Here is a 15,030-nt window from a genome sequence, read left to right as displayed (position 1 = left end):
TAAATAGAAGATGAATATACAATCTTTAGTTTCTTAATATAAATTACTCAAGAAGAAATAGTAAGTTATTTTGGGGAAATCAACAGCTTCTTCAATTGGATTGCTTCTGCCACTGCATGGACACAGTCCTGTTTGATGTCCTCCTACCATTTGTCTTGCATGGAGTCTTTTATCTAAATCCAAAGCAATGCAGTCATCACTGCTGCAATTCAATAATGGCTCCACAGGAGCTGTCATCCACAGTTTGCTATTCATCTTGTAAAGCCTTTGAGTTTTCAAAGTATCCACTAAAGTTGGTATTTCAATGCTGTGGACAGATCACTTAAGGTTCTTTTGTATTTTCAAAACAGGTTTAAATTGAGGATGAGCAGATATTGAAATGCCCAACTTATTGTACTTAGGTGCCAAAGGAGATGATGGAAATGTCAAAAGGTAATTGGATAATCACACCCACCTCCCAGCTCAAAATGTGTGACTTTGTGGGCTTCAATGACACTTTGACTCAAAACTGGCATTGCCTGTGGTGAATGAGCCCCTTCAAACAAAGAGGAAAAAAGGCAGAGATGGGAAAAAAAAATTGAATTAACCACTACCAGCCGCAGGAAGTGAAAAATTATTATGTGATAACAACATGAAGTATAAGGTAAGAGAGAACTTACATCATTTTTACTCAAGTATAAGATACCCTTTATTCCATTTGATATAGACTTATAAAGCAGGGGTATTTTGGACTTGAAAGTTAGCGTCAATCTTGAAGGAACTCATGTTTATCATGGGTCAGGAGCCTGGATGTAGGCAGCTGGATTTAGAGCAAGCTTCTCTTGCTCTCCCCAAACCTTGGGGGGTTGGTTTTGGGTTTGGTTGGGATTTTCTTTCAGAAGCCACTTTACCTGACCCAGTCTGAACATGTATTTTAGCTATTAGCCTTCTGATTGTTTGTTTGTTTTCATCAGAAGTATAGCCATCTTTTGGCAGTAATCTGGAATAATTTAGTACAGAAAAAGGGATGAAATGAACTCTTTGAGAGTGAGAATTATCTCAGCTAAGAAAGCAGTATTCTTACCTGAGTTCATGTTTAGCCAGGATATATGTAGCCTTTTCTTACCAGCTGTACCATGGTTTGCTTAGTTTACTCTGAAGGATTGGAGTTCTACCTGAAGAAAATAGTCTCTGTGGGAATAATTCACATTGAAAGTATTGAAGGAAGATAGCTTCCTCTGTCAGAACCAGTGCCACTTCCATTAACATCAAATCCATCTGTATTGAAAAGCAAAGAAAAATATTTCACTTTTTAAGATTTCCTAAATCCAACACTATGAATTTATGAGATTGCCTTTGTTTCAGGGCTCTTTGGCACAATATGTGCCTTCCCCTGTTGCCTTTCTGGAGACAAGTAACATAAATTGCTCACTGCATGGTTTCCCAGAGTGCATGCTACAGTCCAGTGGTCTGCAAGAGTATGGGAACATGGTCATACAGAACAGTTTGCCTCGTCCCTACCCTCTGGGACCTCTCAGAAAAGGTGCAGATGGATGACTTGGAGGCAGTGTCTGAGCTACTGACCAGTTCTGCCCTTGACAATGCTAGTGCTGCCACAGAAACCTGCACACTGGTGTCACTGTCCTTTATTGATCTGCAGAGGTCCTGGGAGGCTCTGTAGATGCAGCTCAGAGTGGGGAGGATTTCTTCACATAATCGAAATACAGCCTTGCTCTGGCTCTGTATTTTGCTGTCTCCCTTCCCTGAGCTAAATCGTACCAATTTCCCTGCCCAGAGCTCATCACAGCAGCAGAACCATGACTCACCTGGTAGTTTCTGAGACAGCCAGGCATTCCCCTCTAAATCTCTTCATCCCCTTCAGCCTATTTTTAAATGCTTGGTCGCTGTTCTTAAGTGCTAGTATTGAACAAAATGTAAATATAGTGCAACCTCCAGTTTTAACCTTGGCCTTGATCCTACTTTTATTCTAGTTAAATGTAATAAAAAACAAAGGTAACATAAAGATTTATATTCCTTTTTTTTTTAAAAGATGTTTATAATACTTTAGAATACATGAGTCAGCTAAGCATTTAAAAGTAAAATATAGATATAAAATTATTCAGACCCGGTGATATAATATAGAATTTAAATTGAGCATATTTTAGCAGCACTGGGAAACCTTACCCCAGAGCTAATAATGTAATAGATCTATCTCACCAACAACTTGGAACTTGCAACAGAGTTTTATCCACAAAGGAGAGTTCTCTGGCCTACTTTATTAAATACCTTAGAGGACTTTGCCTGTAAGATTACATTTGAACAATGCAATTTATTAAAATCCCTGTTCTTATTTTTCCTGCTGATATTTTAGCCATTTTCTATGAAAAAAAAATAAACAAATCCAACAGGCTAGATAAACATAATTCAACAAATGTTTCATCAAACAGTTATACAGGGAAAACATACTACAGTTTATTTTTCACCATCACTTGTATACTCATTGATGTGTCTGCCTCTTTTGCTGTGGCACATCAAGCAAGTTGTGCTCCTGATTAGGAGTATTTTTTCAAATCTGAAGCAGAACTGAGAATATAACTGAAAAATTACCCATGAAAGACAGTTTTAATAAATAAAAATGAAGAAACCTGAAAGACTTTTGCTATTGCTTATAAATGGAAAAAATTCAACTTCGTTTAACAAATCTTAATGTGCCAAGTGCAATTACAAATCATTGCAAAAGGATACAGACAAAGGTTGCAGCTATATCATCTTAAAATTCACTTACGAGGGACATGGATATTTTGGTGACTATTATTTAGAAATAATTTACATTAACACACCAGTGGTGGAGGTGTAAGTATTTATATCTATTCACTAAATAGGATTTTGCATGAAGTAAAAATAACATCAATATGGTGATGCTAATTTATAGGTATATCTGAGGTTTCTGCTTAGATTCAGTTATATATTCTAGCATTTACCTTGGAGTTTTTATGTAATTCTGTTTGATCTGACAATTCAAGTTCATTTCACTTAGTGGGAGATGTTAGATATCCAACAATAATAATTACTGTTTTAAAATTAGGCCATTTATGTAAGTAGTAGGTTGCAGAGATGGCAATTAATGGTAGGCAGCCATTTTTGCAAAGGTGTATAGAGAATATCACAAAATCACTTTATTTCCCTTCTCTGGTGCTGCCTATCTGCCAAGTTCATAAAAAGCAAATTGACATACATGAAAAATGTAGAAGTCTAATCCTGGAGAACAAAAGAAGGAAATTCATACAACTCATTAGGCAATGCCAAAATCCAGATATAGACAACTAAACTGTCACAACAAAAGCATCTAATTAACCTGTAACTCATTCCCTGTATATGGAGAGGCACTAATGCAATAAAGGACTCTACCACGAAAAAGAAATTAAACAGATGAAATTTCCATTGTCATAGGCAATCCAATTTAGAAAGAGAGAAGGTATTTGACCTGACATTAATAACATTCATTTACCACTACCTGATGGGGAAAAAACCAAATAAAACAAACTATCTAGGAACTGAAGACATGAAGAAATGATTGAAGGTAAGGATATATGTTTGCGCGCATGTGTATGGGTAGTTGGTTCAGAGAGAGTGGGTTAATTACGAAGAAGTACATAAAGTCAAAAAGTGAGGGTAGCTTACATAAATGTCTATACCAAAGAAAGCCAGGGAAGAATACTTAACTTGGAAATAATTAAAAAAATGCTGGAATTCTTTGTACATATTAGAATCATACACTTGCAGAATCATGTAGGTTGGAGATGAGCTTTAAGATCAAGTCTAACTGTTAACCCAGCACTGCCAAGTCAATCACCAAACCATGACCCTAAGCGCTCCATCAACACATCTTTTAAATACTTCCATGGACAGTGACTCCACCACTTCCCTGGGCAGCCTGTTCCAACGCTCGATAGCCCTTTTTATGTGTCAAAAATTTTCCTAATATCCAATCTAAACCTCCCCTGGTGTAACTTGAGATCAATTCAGCTTGTCTTACTGCTTGTTACCTGGGAGAACAGACCGACCTCCACCTGTCTACAACCTCCTCATAAGGCTTTTGCTCCAGATCCTTCACCAGGTTCCTTGCCCTTCTTTGGACACACTCCATCAGATAATCATTAGATGATAAACAAGCTTTTATAGAACATAAGATTACAAAACTTTATAGACAACATAAAATGAGAAACTATTGGGGATGTAGAGAATTAAAAGTCAAAATGTAAGCACTTTTTACTCTGAATGGGAAACTCTTCCTAGTCTGGCAGGACTAGACAGATTGGAAAAAAAAAGGTCATCAGGGACAGACTGGGGTGTGCCTAGGTTTGTTAGAGGTGTTTAAAACCTTGAAGAAGGCTGTTAATGTGACCTCTCCCACGATCAAGGGCTGCTTTTACTCTTTTGATTCTGTTCCCCATCCCACCAGGGGGAGTAAGTGAGATGCTGTGTGGGGCTTAGTTGCCACCTGGGATTAAACCACGACAACATTATGACGAAAAGTATTTTTAAATTATGTGATTTACATTTTTCTTATTGAGAATGCAGGTTTAATATGGGGAGAAAAGACAAAGATATAAGAAAGTCTATATAAAAAAGCAATCCAAAGCAAACAGCAACAAAACCTTCCACTCTGCAGCTAGGCTACAGTATTTCAATATTTGGTAAAACTGAAATATAAAGCAAATATCCAAAACTATAGTTTTGGTTGGGTTTGTTTTTGTGACTTGTTAAAACATTTGTACATTAAAACATTTGAAATGGATCCAATGTTTTATCACAAGCTGCTTTGCACCAGAGTAATCCATCCCCTGTTTAGGTGCAGCACTGATCTATAGGGCTGTTCCCATACTAAGCAGTTCTGCGATCTTGCTGGGGGCCTGTCAAAGAAACAAACCCCCCCAGCTGAGAGGGTGCAAAGCTGATGCAGAAGGCAATGAACCGTGGTAACAGCTCTGAGGCCAGACACAGCATCCCATATGTCTCCTCCTTTGGACTAATGGAAAACACACACCCAAGTAGGAGAGAAAGAATGAGTAAGACTAACACCCTCACTAGTACTGTATTCGCAGATCTTGGGTTAGATGACTAAATACGTTTCCTCCTTACATTTATGCTTTCTTTAATGAATTCCTTGCTTTATTTGGATGATAGTGTTATACAATTCAAAACCAGAGCAAGACAGTGTTTTAAAATAATGTCCCAGCGTAATGAAATGGGATGGTTTCATAGCCTGCAGTTTAACAGAAAGCTTGCACACACATTCATACACAAGCAAAATCAATGCACATGCAGATATAATTAGTTTGGAATTATGTTTTACTCTGTCTTTCTCCTCTCTGTACATTGTCCAAAACAGGGACAATCCTTGCATCCCTCAGAAATGAAACTCAGGTTTCATATTCTCATAGGTTCCAAAGCTCGAATGTGCATTCTGCTTTTGGCGCTAGCTCTTGTGTACAGGGGCCTATTGAAATAACTGTGACTCCTGAAGTCAACAGCACCATCAGGCCCTGGGGTGACCCATTTGGTCTCTCCTTTCTCTGTGTATTTTTTTGTATAACTGGTAGTAAAACACAAGTATCCCTCTTGCTCTCAATGCCATATGCAAAAAGTCAGATACACTTAATATTTTGTGTCTTGGAGCAGAAACATCCTGTCTCTGGACTGCAGCTAGGAAGAGTATGCTTTAACTGGGACACAGGACAAAAGTGTCCCTTTACAGAGTACATTCCTCTACTACAGTTTTTTGCTGCCTGACTTCTTGTTCCCGGGCCATTTTCCCCTGCAACCTATGGCTGCTTGCCAGAGGGTCTATCTGGAAAGCAGGTTGTAGGAGTTTGCCATTGCTTACCGAAACTACACAAAAGCCAAGCAAAATATTCACAAAATACTAATGAATTGTATTGTTTGGAGATATGGTATTAATCTCACTGTCTGACACATGCCATTATCAGAGGTTGGAAAAGAGACATAAAATAAAACCAGCTTGGCTGGGGTGGTTAATCTGATGTTACACTTTCAGATACCGATAAACCATGGGAGTGCAAAAATGCCTCATTTGTGAATTAGTACTCAATATATAAAAATTATGTATAATTTAGAGGTTTTGTGATGCACAATGCTGCAGAAGCAGAAAACCCCCAAGAGTTACTGTTTTTCTAACAAATGCCATAGAGGCATGATTTCAGACCACTTCCTTGTGCCCTAAAACACCCGTGACATCACTGGTGACACCAGCAGTTTCCCATTGCCGTTGTCCAAGGCTTCCATTGTGTGTACAGCCACACACATCCAGTCTGGTGCTCCGGCTTTATCGTTGCTTACACTGCACATGCGTTCTCTCTCAGCCCCAGCTGTAATATTTACACAACAGATTGGATTAGAATATTTGCAGGGAGCCTGTTATGAATACCTCTTCAAATAATTTTTGTGGAAAAACTTTTGTTTGCTGATTAGCTAGATAATAGCCTTCAGTTCAGTGTTTTTGGGTGAGGTTATTCAGAGAGACTGAAAAGATGGGGAGAAATTCATATACATACACGAGACGCCTACGTAGTGGAATATTCCTCCTGCACTCTAAAGTGCCAAGGCAGAAGTCAGCTCCAGAGCAGGAGCTGTGTACCTGTGCTAGCACAGTGCTGAGCTCAAGACAAAAGGTCCTGCTAAGGATGTTGTAAGGCAATGAATGCAGACCTTATCCTTTTGGATTTAAAACATAACTTTTTAAATAATACAAGCCAAAGAAGAAAGTGAAAATGATAGACTTGCCCTTCAGTCGTGTTGTAAATTTTATACATGACCGAACTTGGAGCGCTCCTTGCAATTCCTTCTATTTCTTGGCAGTTGTTTCTTGCCTCTTAAAGGTCTGCTCCTAGTCTCAGGTCTCACATTTAATTGTTTGTAATTATAATTAGAATGTAAGATCCTCATCTTCCTGTGTGTTCACGAAGGCAGGAACACCTCTGATCACAGCAAACTCCTACAAAACGATAATTATGTTTATAAGGAAATGGATAAAGGAAAAAAGCCTATTCCCAGGATGAAACTTTGTGCAGTCTTGAGTAAATGATAAATTGGGGGTTAATACCAGGGGAAATAATGTCAGAATTTAACAAGACTGGTGAAGAACAAAGAATTTAATCCAGGAAGGCTACATGTAAAAAAAAATAATTAAAATCCTCTGTTTGAGACAACTGTCCTGATTTATTGCCTGAAATTCACCTCTGTGCAGAGGGGCCTGTCCAAAGCCTTTACAAATCTCTTATTTCAAAAGCTCATGCAAGATCCAAGCAGTGCCCAGCCTTTATGCATATCTCTGTGAAAAAACTATGGAGGTTTGTATTTGGCTTCAGTGGCAGTAGAACAGTGACATTTTAAAAACATATTTATTATTTTTTCCCCTGCAAACTCTCTCTGTAAAATGTAGCAACTGGTTCAATCATCTTCCCTTTTCTGTCCTCTCACAGGTTGTGCAGCTGAACCATACTGAGAATCATGTTTCCAGCACACAGAAAATTAAAAAATACTTGAGGTGCTTTCTGGGAATTTATTTTAGTTATCAGGCAGCTTTAGGTTATTTGATCAACTACACCTGGATCTTGTCTTGATGTGAAAATTTAAACAAATATTTTTGTCAGCAGAAAATAATGCCTCCAGTAACAAAAGGCATGTTTGATGCATGTTTCTGACTCTTTTCCTCTATGTTCCAATTTTTTGTGTCAGATCCATACAGTCGGAAGAGCTGGATATCCTGTCTTCAGATTTTCAGCTAGCTGCAGTGTGCAAAATAATGCCCTGCCAAGATTATCTGTACTGAAGATATGGTATGATGAAAAGCTGGTTCTGTAAAAAGATTTCTTAGGAACACAGTGTCCTGAGATTTTGTTCCCCCTCTCATAATATGGCTACTGTTAACTGTCTGATTGTTAATTTCAGTTTCTTTTTCTCTCTTTCAGCAACTGAATGTCAAGATGATGTCTATATTACATGTGCATTAAGCGAATGGGGAAAGTTTCTCTGTGGATACCTTTTCTGCTTTTTAATAAATTCTTTCTTTTGCCTGAAGAGAATTAGAAGCTGGCTTTTGACCTCCATTAATTTTTTTAATTTAATAGTTCTCTGCATGCATTAATAAATATTATTAACCATACTTTGTACTGCAATGTTTCCATTTCCTCTTCCCCCTATGCTTTCTCATTTGCTGCAGCAGGTGCCCAGTTAAGAACAGATTGGGAAAAGCACAGGGAACAAATAGAGGAAGTCTGGGCCATATCCCAGATCTTTCCCAAATACAGTCTTAGCATGTCTCTGTCTACGAGGCTGCTTTACAACTGCCTGCTTCTCAAAGCAAAGCTATAATTATAAACTAAGGGTTGTTTGACAGCTTTCTCAAGGCAAATAGCACCACTTAAAATCCTGTAAGTTAAAAGTGATCACAAGTGTATTCTGACTGTGGTATCCTGGGTAGCTATTGCACGTGCAGATGTTCAGCCAGGCTGCACTCACTGGAAACACCTTGGTTTCCGCAGGGATACTTCTAGAACCAGGTAAAGCCATTTTAAGTGGCATTCTCCAAATCCTGCCTTTAATATCACGGTTCTTTCAGCAGATCTTGCAATATACCCCAAAATAAGTAATTCAGCTCCAAAGGTGGAGGAGACTCTAAGATTAGAGCATAACCTCAGGTCAAGGTGTAGTTACCACTGCCAAATGGCAGCATAAGCCATCAGACTTGGAACCTTCCTAGGGCTTTGTAAAACAAGTAGTGCACGGAAGTCCAGTAGCTGTTTGTTCATTTGTTACAAAGGCAAATAATTTGCTCGCTTATTTGTTTGCTAGAGATAGGAAAAAAGAAGCACCTACCCCGGCAGTGTTAGGAAGCGATCCACTCACCAGGGCTCTGGATATGGATTCATCACGCAGGAACAACTGGCCCCTCTAGTGGAGGCAGCCGTGCACTGCAGCTGTGTGTTTGTGGAGATGACAATTAGCAGTGCGAATGCCGAGCAATGCAAATCCAGCCACAGGTTTTTTGCTAGACCCATAACTTGGTGACTCGCCTGCACGGTGTCACAACTGTGAAGCGATCTTTTCTAAAATGCCCTATTGTAAATCTTCAAAATGAAGGCCTAATTTTTTGATGATGTCCAGAAAAGATAAAAGAAGAAGAAAAAAGTCAACCTTCCTACTTATAACTTCCTTTGTGCTTCTCAAGGCACAGCGCCTATTTTGCCACTGTCTCCTTGTCAATGCATGTTCTTTTCTCTAGAGGCTGTATGAATATTGTACAATGCCAAGTAGAGTTATTGGCACTTAAAAAAACCCCTGAAATAATAAGTATAAAGGATATGCCTCATATAATGTAAAAAGACTATTGCTTCTTGTATCATTTTCATCTACTGATGAAATTTTTTTTTTATTTGGCATATTAATTTTTTTTGTTTGTTATATATTATTCTACATATTTTCAAGTGCAGGATGCTGTATGACAGGTTTGAACCCTTTGGCAGCAAGCATGTCTTTTTTTATTTAGTTTTCTGGGCCCCTTAGAAGCAGTCTGCAGGCTGAAAAAATCCCCATTTACATTTTACCATGTAGATTGTTTGGATTCAGATAGTTAATGATTGGGAAGTAATTGAAAAGTATCTAATAGAATTTAACAATAATAAAGGATAATTTTGCATGAAAGTTTTTATAAAGGTCATTGTCAGAGGGAATGGATTCAGAGTACTTTTCCATAGAAGAAACAGAAAGTATAGAAATGAATAGAATGAAGTAAAGAACTGCAAATCACGCGCAGAATGCACACACCCTTTGCTTGTTTTTCAAAAAGCTCTTTCATTCTGTTCCTTCCTGGAACTCCTCATTTGTTTATCTGTCACCACAGGCTTTGCCCACATCCGTCAGCGTCTGAACTCATGCTTTTCATTCTGTCTTCTTGCAACATCTTCTTTGGCATCTTCTTATAGAAACACTAACATCACTATCTAAAAAGGTAAAAGGTAAAAAAAGAGGGGATAACTTTGCTTGCACCAGAGAAACTTGTATCAAAACAAGTACACACATAGTTCTCAAAAATAAAAGCGTTGTTTTAGCTGACCAGTAAAATAGTCCATAGGTTTCCATGGCAGTTTTATTGGCTGGCTCAAGAGCATATCTCAATCAGACACTTATACTTTTTTGGTCCTATTGGGGCTCCTTAAGACAAACATTTTTTAAAGATTATGAAACATGTCAAACAAAGGCAGTGAATCTACTCCTATGACAAAACTTAGGTGTAACAAATTATTCCCTAAGAGTTGGTACTAAAGCCAGTTTAGTGGTCCAGAAAACACAAAGTAAAGGCAATCAATGCTCATTAAAGTGTCTGTCTCAGCCTTGTAACATGCAGTTTATGAACAAAATTTTGTGTTTCCCTCCATAGAACTCAGAGTAGGACACAGTGAAACTGCAGGTGTCAGAAGCCCGCAGAATGCTTAATTTTTATAGACTATTATAAACATAAAATGATCAATTAATAATTAATTTATTCCTAACATGCATCTGGTAGATGCATGTTAGGGGGGCACCTCTTCGGGAGCAACAGCACTTGTTATAGCTGGTTCCATACACAGGAGCCTTCTGAAGGAGGAAAAACTGGAAGAAGGCAGTACTAAAGCCAGTTATTTGTCAAATTAGCCTCAGAAAACCTTGGTGTTGCAAGACAATGAATATGAAATCAGAATAAGGAGAATTTCCAAGTGACTTGAACACAGAAAGGGATGTAATCTGACAAATAGATGAGTAAATATCTTGACAGGGGAATGGCATAAGTTCAGTGATCCAATAGTTCTGGTTCAACCCAGATTTCAGTGATCCATATTGCTGTGTTTGAGAACACACAAACACACACACACGGGTGAAAGTGTCTTCTAAGAAAGAAGGGTGTTATTAAAAAATTCAAATCTGAATGCAGGTTTATGTATTACAACCACTTAACCATTTATATTTCACTATTTAATTCTGTCCTTAAATTTTGTTTATGCCAGAGAATATACACATGAAAGGTGTGTGATTTTCCCATTGACACTAAGGTCATGATGGTCTCCATTTTAATGGTTGTCACATACTATATTTCTACAAATCACAATGCGATAAACTATAATGATGTCTTTTAAGATGTCATGGTATGATATATTAACAAGTATCTTGAGAAATCTAAATGGCAGTGTCATTGGCAGGATATTTCATAACAGCAACCCTATATTGTCAGAGGATCATGTCTTTCTATTTCCCTTCCTTCCTTCCTTCCTCCCCTTTTCCTCCCTTTCTTTCCTTCCCTTCTTTCCCATTCTTCCTTCCCTTCCTTTTTTGCTTTTTTTTTGCTTCCCTTCCTTTCCTTCATTTACCTCATTTCTTCTTGCTACAATTAGTTCCATATAACTTTTGTTCCTGTTGTAACACCTGCCAAACCAGAGCAGTAATACTCCCACAAAATTTCATTGCAGGGTGACTTCCCAGTACAGGTGCAGGTCTCTGATAGGGAACCCTTTAAAACAAGATCTGTAAGTCTGGGACAAACTGTATTGTTTGGAAGAAAACCAGAAATAAATAGAAAAAGAGTGGGTTTAAAATGTTTTGTCTGAAGCTGGTTACATCATGGATTACAGCCAGATGATTCATTGTCTCCATTTTTGCTTCTGTAATTCCCACAGCTGCACCAAATATCTGAAAACCACTTCATTCTGGTTTTATACACATAAAAGGGATTTTCTCTCTAAGGAATGCTTTTTGTTTCAAGAAATCACACTAGAGCTTAATATTAGTAGTTATTGAAACACTTCTGAGTCCAGTCAAATCACAGAGCTAAAGAATTCAATGTCTTATCTATAAGAGATAGCTCTGAACTGTAACGACTGTAGATGTATTCTGCAGCTGTTGAGAAAAGATCTAGCATCATCCAAGATCAAATTAGAGATAACATCAAGACTGTATTGGGAAATAAAAGAAACACAAATCCTTGAAGGGCAGGTGTAAATTGGATAAGCCCAAATCCTGTAAGACTAAGAGAATGCAAAATTTAGGGTTTGTATACCAGAAAAGTATCATATTATGTATGTGAGACAACATTAGTTTGGAATATTTGACTTCAGTGTGTAGTCAAAGAGTTGATGTATTTAAAAAAGAAAGGCAAGAAGAAATTCAGTTGTAACACTAAATCAAACTTACAAAAGTAGGAATATAGAAATTATGGGCAGGGTGAGGTACTATTGTAAATCTTGTGTGTGCAAATGAAACTAGTAAATCCATCTGTTGTGGACAAATCAAAGCCAATGTTTAACATCACATGTACCTGTAAATTTTAGTCTAATCTGTCTATCATACTGTTGCTTGTGTGTTTAGAAGCAGAAAATTAATCTATGAATTGGAACAGTAAGCTAGAGAAGCCAGTGAGATAGAAGCCTGAAACTCAGAATAGAAATAAATCAGTTTTGTTAGCCTCTAACAGATTGAAATCCTGGCAGGGTAGAAGAAATGCAAGGGCCCTGCTGTGAGACTGAGGCAGGCTCCATAGATATCTGATGAAGGTAAATGCTAGTATACTAATGAACCATTTGTGCCTGAAGGACCAATGTTGGAAAAGTTAAAGATGTTTATTATGTTTAGCAGAACTCTATAAAGCCTGCAAGGATTCTGCTGGCACCAAAAAGAGGAACTCAGCATCTTTATTCCATTCATGCATTCATAAACCCATGATTGAAACCAAAACAAATTACATACATTAAAAAGAGTTTATGAGCCTTTTTTGCCACTGGATGGGAGGATCAGTGTTACCTGTCTGTTATTTTGGGCAGCTATTAGTCTAATGTGTTCATGAGAACTTATAATGCTGGCAACTCCAACATGGTAATTTTATGAAACCTGGTTTCATAGAAAGTTTCTCATTTATCTAGAACATTTAATTTATTAAAAAAATTTATTTTAGAACTTTTCTAATCTATTTAAGTCAGGTCTAATCTCTTTTGGATTCTAAACAAGACATCAGTATGCTGGAAGTCCTCCCCCACTTGGTGGCATATGAATATAATAATAATTTTTCTAGACTTCTAGTCACTAGTAATAGAAATGTTGACTGTTATTGGATTGAGGACAAACCTTTGTGGAAGTATAACACTAATAATAATAATAATAATAATAAGCTATTGACATTTCCTTGAAAATATCCATCTTATCTAGATTCTGTGAATACCTTTATCCCTGGAAATAAGTAGAAGAACCACCTAAGAAGCTGAAAAACTCTGTTCAGTCTCCTTGGTATCTCCAACAAGTAGCTTTTCTATTACACTCAGTGGGAGACAGCTTTCTTTCCCTGACTTGCCCTTGGATACTCATGTTTTTAATGAATTCTATCTTCTTACACCACAAAGAACCATAGAATCGTTTAGGTTGGAGAAGACCTCTAACATCACCGAGTCAAACCACTAACCCAGCACTGCGAAGTGCACCACTGAACCATATCCCTAAGTGCCACATCTACACATCTTTTAAATACCTCCAGGGATAGTCACTCCACCACTTCCCTGTGCAGCCTGTTCCAGTGCTTGACAGCCCTTTTAGTGAAGAAATTTTTCCTGATATCCAATCTAAACTTCCCCTGCTGCAATTGAGGCCATTTAGTCTTGTCCTATTGCTTGTTACTTGGGAGTAGTAACATGTTCCTTCTTATGTGCATTTCAGTTTGTTCCCTTTTCTCACTTTGGACCCTAAATTTGTGCTCCACATTTATACCTACATTTACTTTCTAAATAAATTCTCCTGCTGTATATTTGATTTGAAATCTCATGTTCAAATTTTTGTTGCCATCAAACTTGTGTCATAGTGCCCTTGCTAGCTTTCCTCTGTGCTAGTGCTGTAATACTGTCTGAAGCATCTGCTGGTTCTCCTTGAGCTTCATTCTCTGAGACCAGTCACAAGATATCACCATATCTTTTTCGAAATCTGTAGATTTTATTTGTGCTATCCCATCCCAAGCATTTTAAACACTACCATTCCATGCTAATGCTTATCTCAGTTCTCTATCGGTTGAAGCATTTTCAGAAAGTGCATCCTTCCCATTATTTTCATATTTTTCCATGTAGAAAATTGTCTCATGAATGCATTCATGGACTTGCTAGACAGCTTGTGTTCTGACACACTAGTTTAGCAATAGGTACTTGGGTAGCTGAATCACCTACTACTTGCATGTTACAGTGTAATAAAAATGAACTCTTCCTTCTATGGGCCTGTATGAGAAGCAGCAGTCCCAGCGCCTTGTTAGCCCACTGTGGTGGATTGACCTTGGCTAGATGCCAGGTGCCCACAAAGCCCCTCCTCTCCTTTGCAGGATGGGGGAGGAGAAAATATCTCCACCTTATGGGTGGAGGTAAAGGCAGTTTAATACAACAAAAGCAAGGTCTGTGTGCAGAAGCAAAGGAAAGCAAAGGATTTATTCTCTACTTCCCATCAGCAAGTGATCATGGAATCATAGAATATGGTGAGTTGGGAGGAACCTACAAGGATCATGGAGTCCAACTCCTGACCCTGCACAGGACCATCCCCAAGAGTCACACCATGTGCATGAGAGTATTGCCCAAACACTTCTTGAACTCTATCAGGTTTGGTCCTGTGACCACTTCCCTGGGGAACCTGTTCCAGCACCTGACCACCCTCTGGGTAAAGCACCTTTTTCTAATATCCAACCTAAACCTCCCCAGACACAACTTCAGGCCATTCCTTGGGTCCTGTCTCTGGTCACCACAGAGAAAATATCAGTGCCTGCCCCTCTTCTTCCCATCATGAGGAAGTTGTAACTGCAGTGAGGTCTCTCCTGAGTCTCCTCCAGGCTGAACAGATCAAGTGCCCTTAGCTGCTCCTCATGCGGCTTCCCCTCAAGGCCCTTCACCATCTTCATTGCCCTCCTTTGGACACTTTCTAACAGCTTAATATCTTCCTTATATTGTGGTGACCAAAACTGCACACAATATTCAAGGTGAGGCT

The 15,030-nt window shown here is 38.3% G+C and overlaps 1 long non-coding RNA gene across 1 annotated transcript in view; it reads left to right on the top strand.

The window, feature by feature from the left end:
* Positions 1-8,126, top strand: part of LOC113946949 — a 71,084-nt gene extending 62,958 nt beyond the window's left edge. Inside the window, exon 3 of the long non-coding RNA XR_003527593.1 lies at positions 7,971-8,126. This is a non-coding gene — a long non-coding RNA (uncharacterized LOC113946949). The remainder of the gene's footprint in view (positions 1-7,970) is intronic.
* The last annotated feature ends 6,904 nt before the right edge of the window (positions 8,127-15,030 follow it).

Source organism: Corapipo altera, unplaced genomic scaffold (genome assembly GCF_003945725.1).
Source record: "Corapipo altera isolate COAL_440 unplaced genomic scaffold, ASM394572v1 22, whole genome shotgun sequence".
Lineage (NCBI taxonomy): Eukaryota > Metazoa > Chordata > Aves > Passeriformes > Pipridae > Corapipo > Corapipo altera.
Note: the sequence above shows the minus strand (reverse complement) of the source record. Positions and strands in the feature narration are given on the sequence as shown.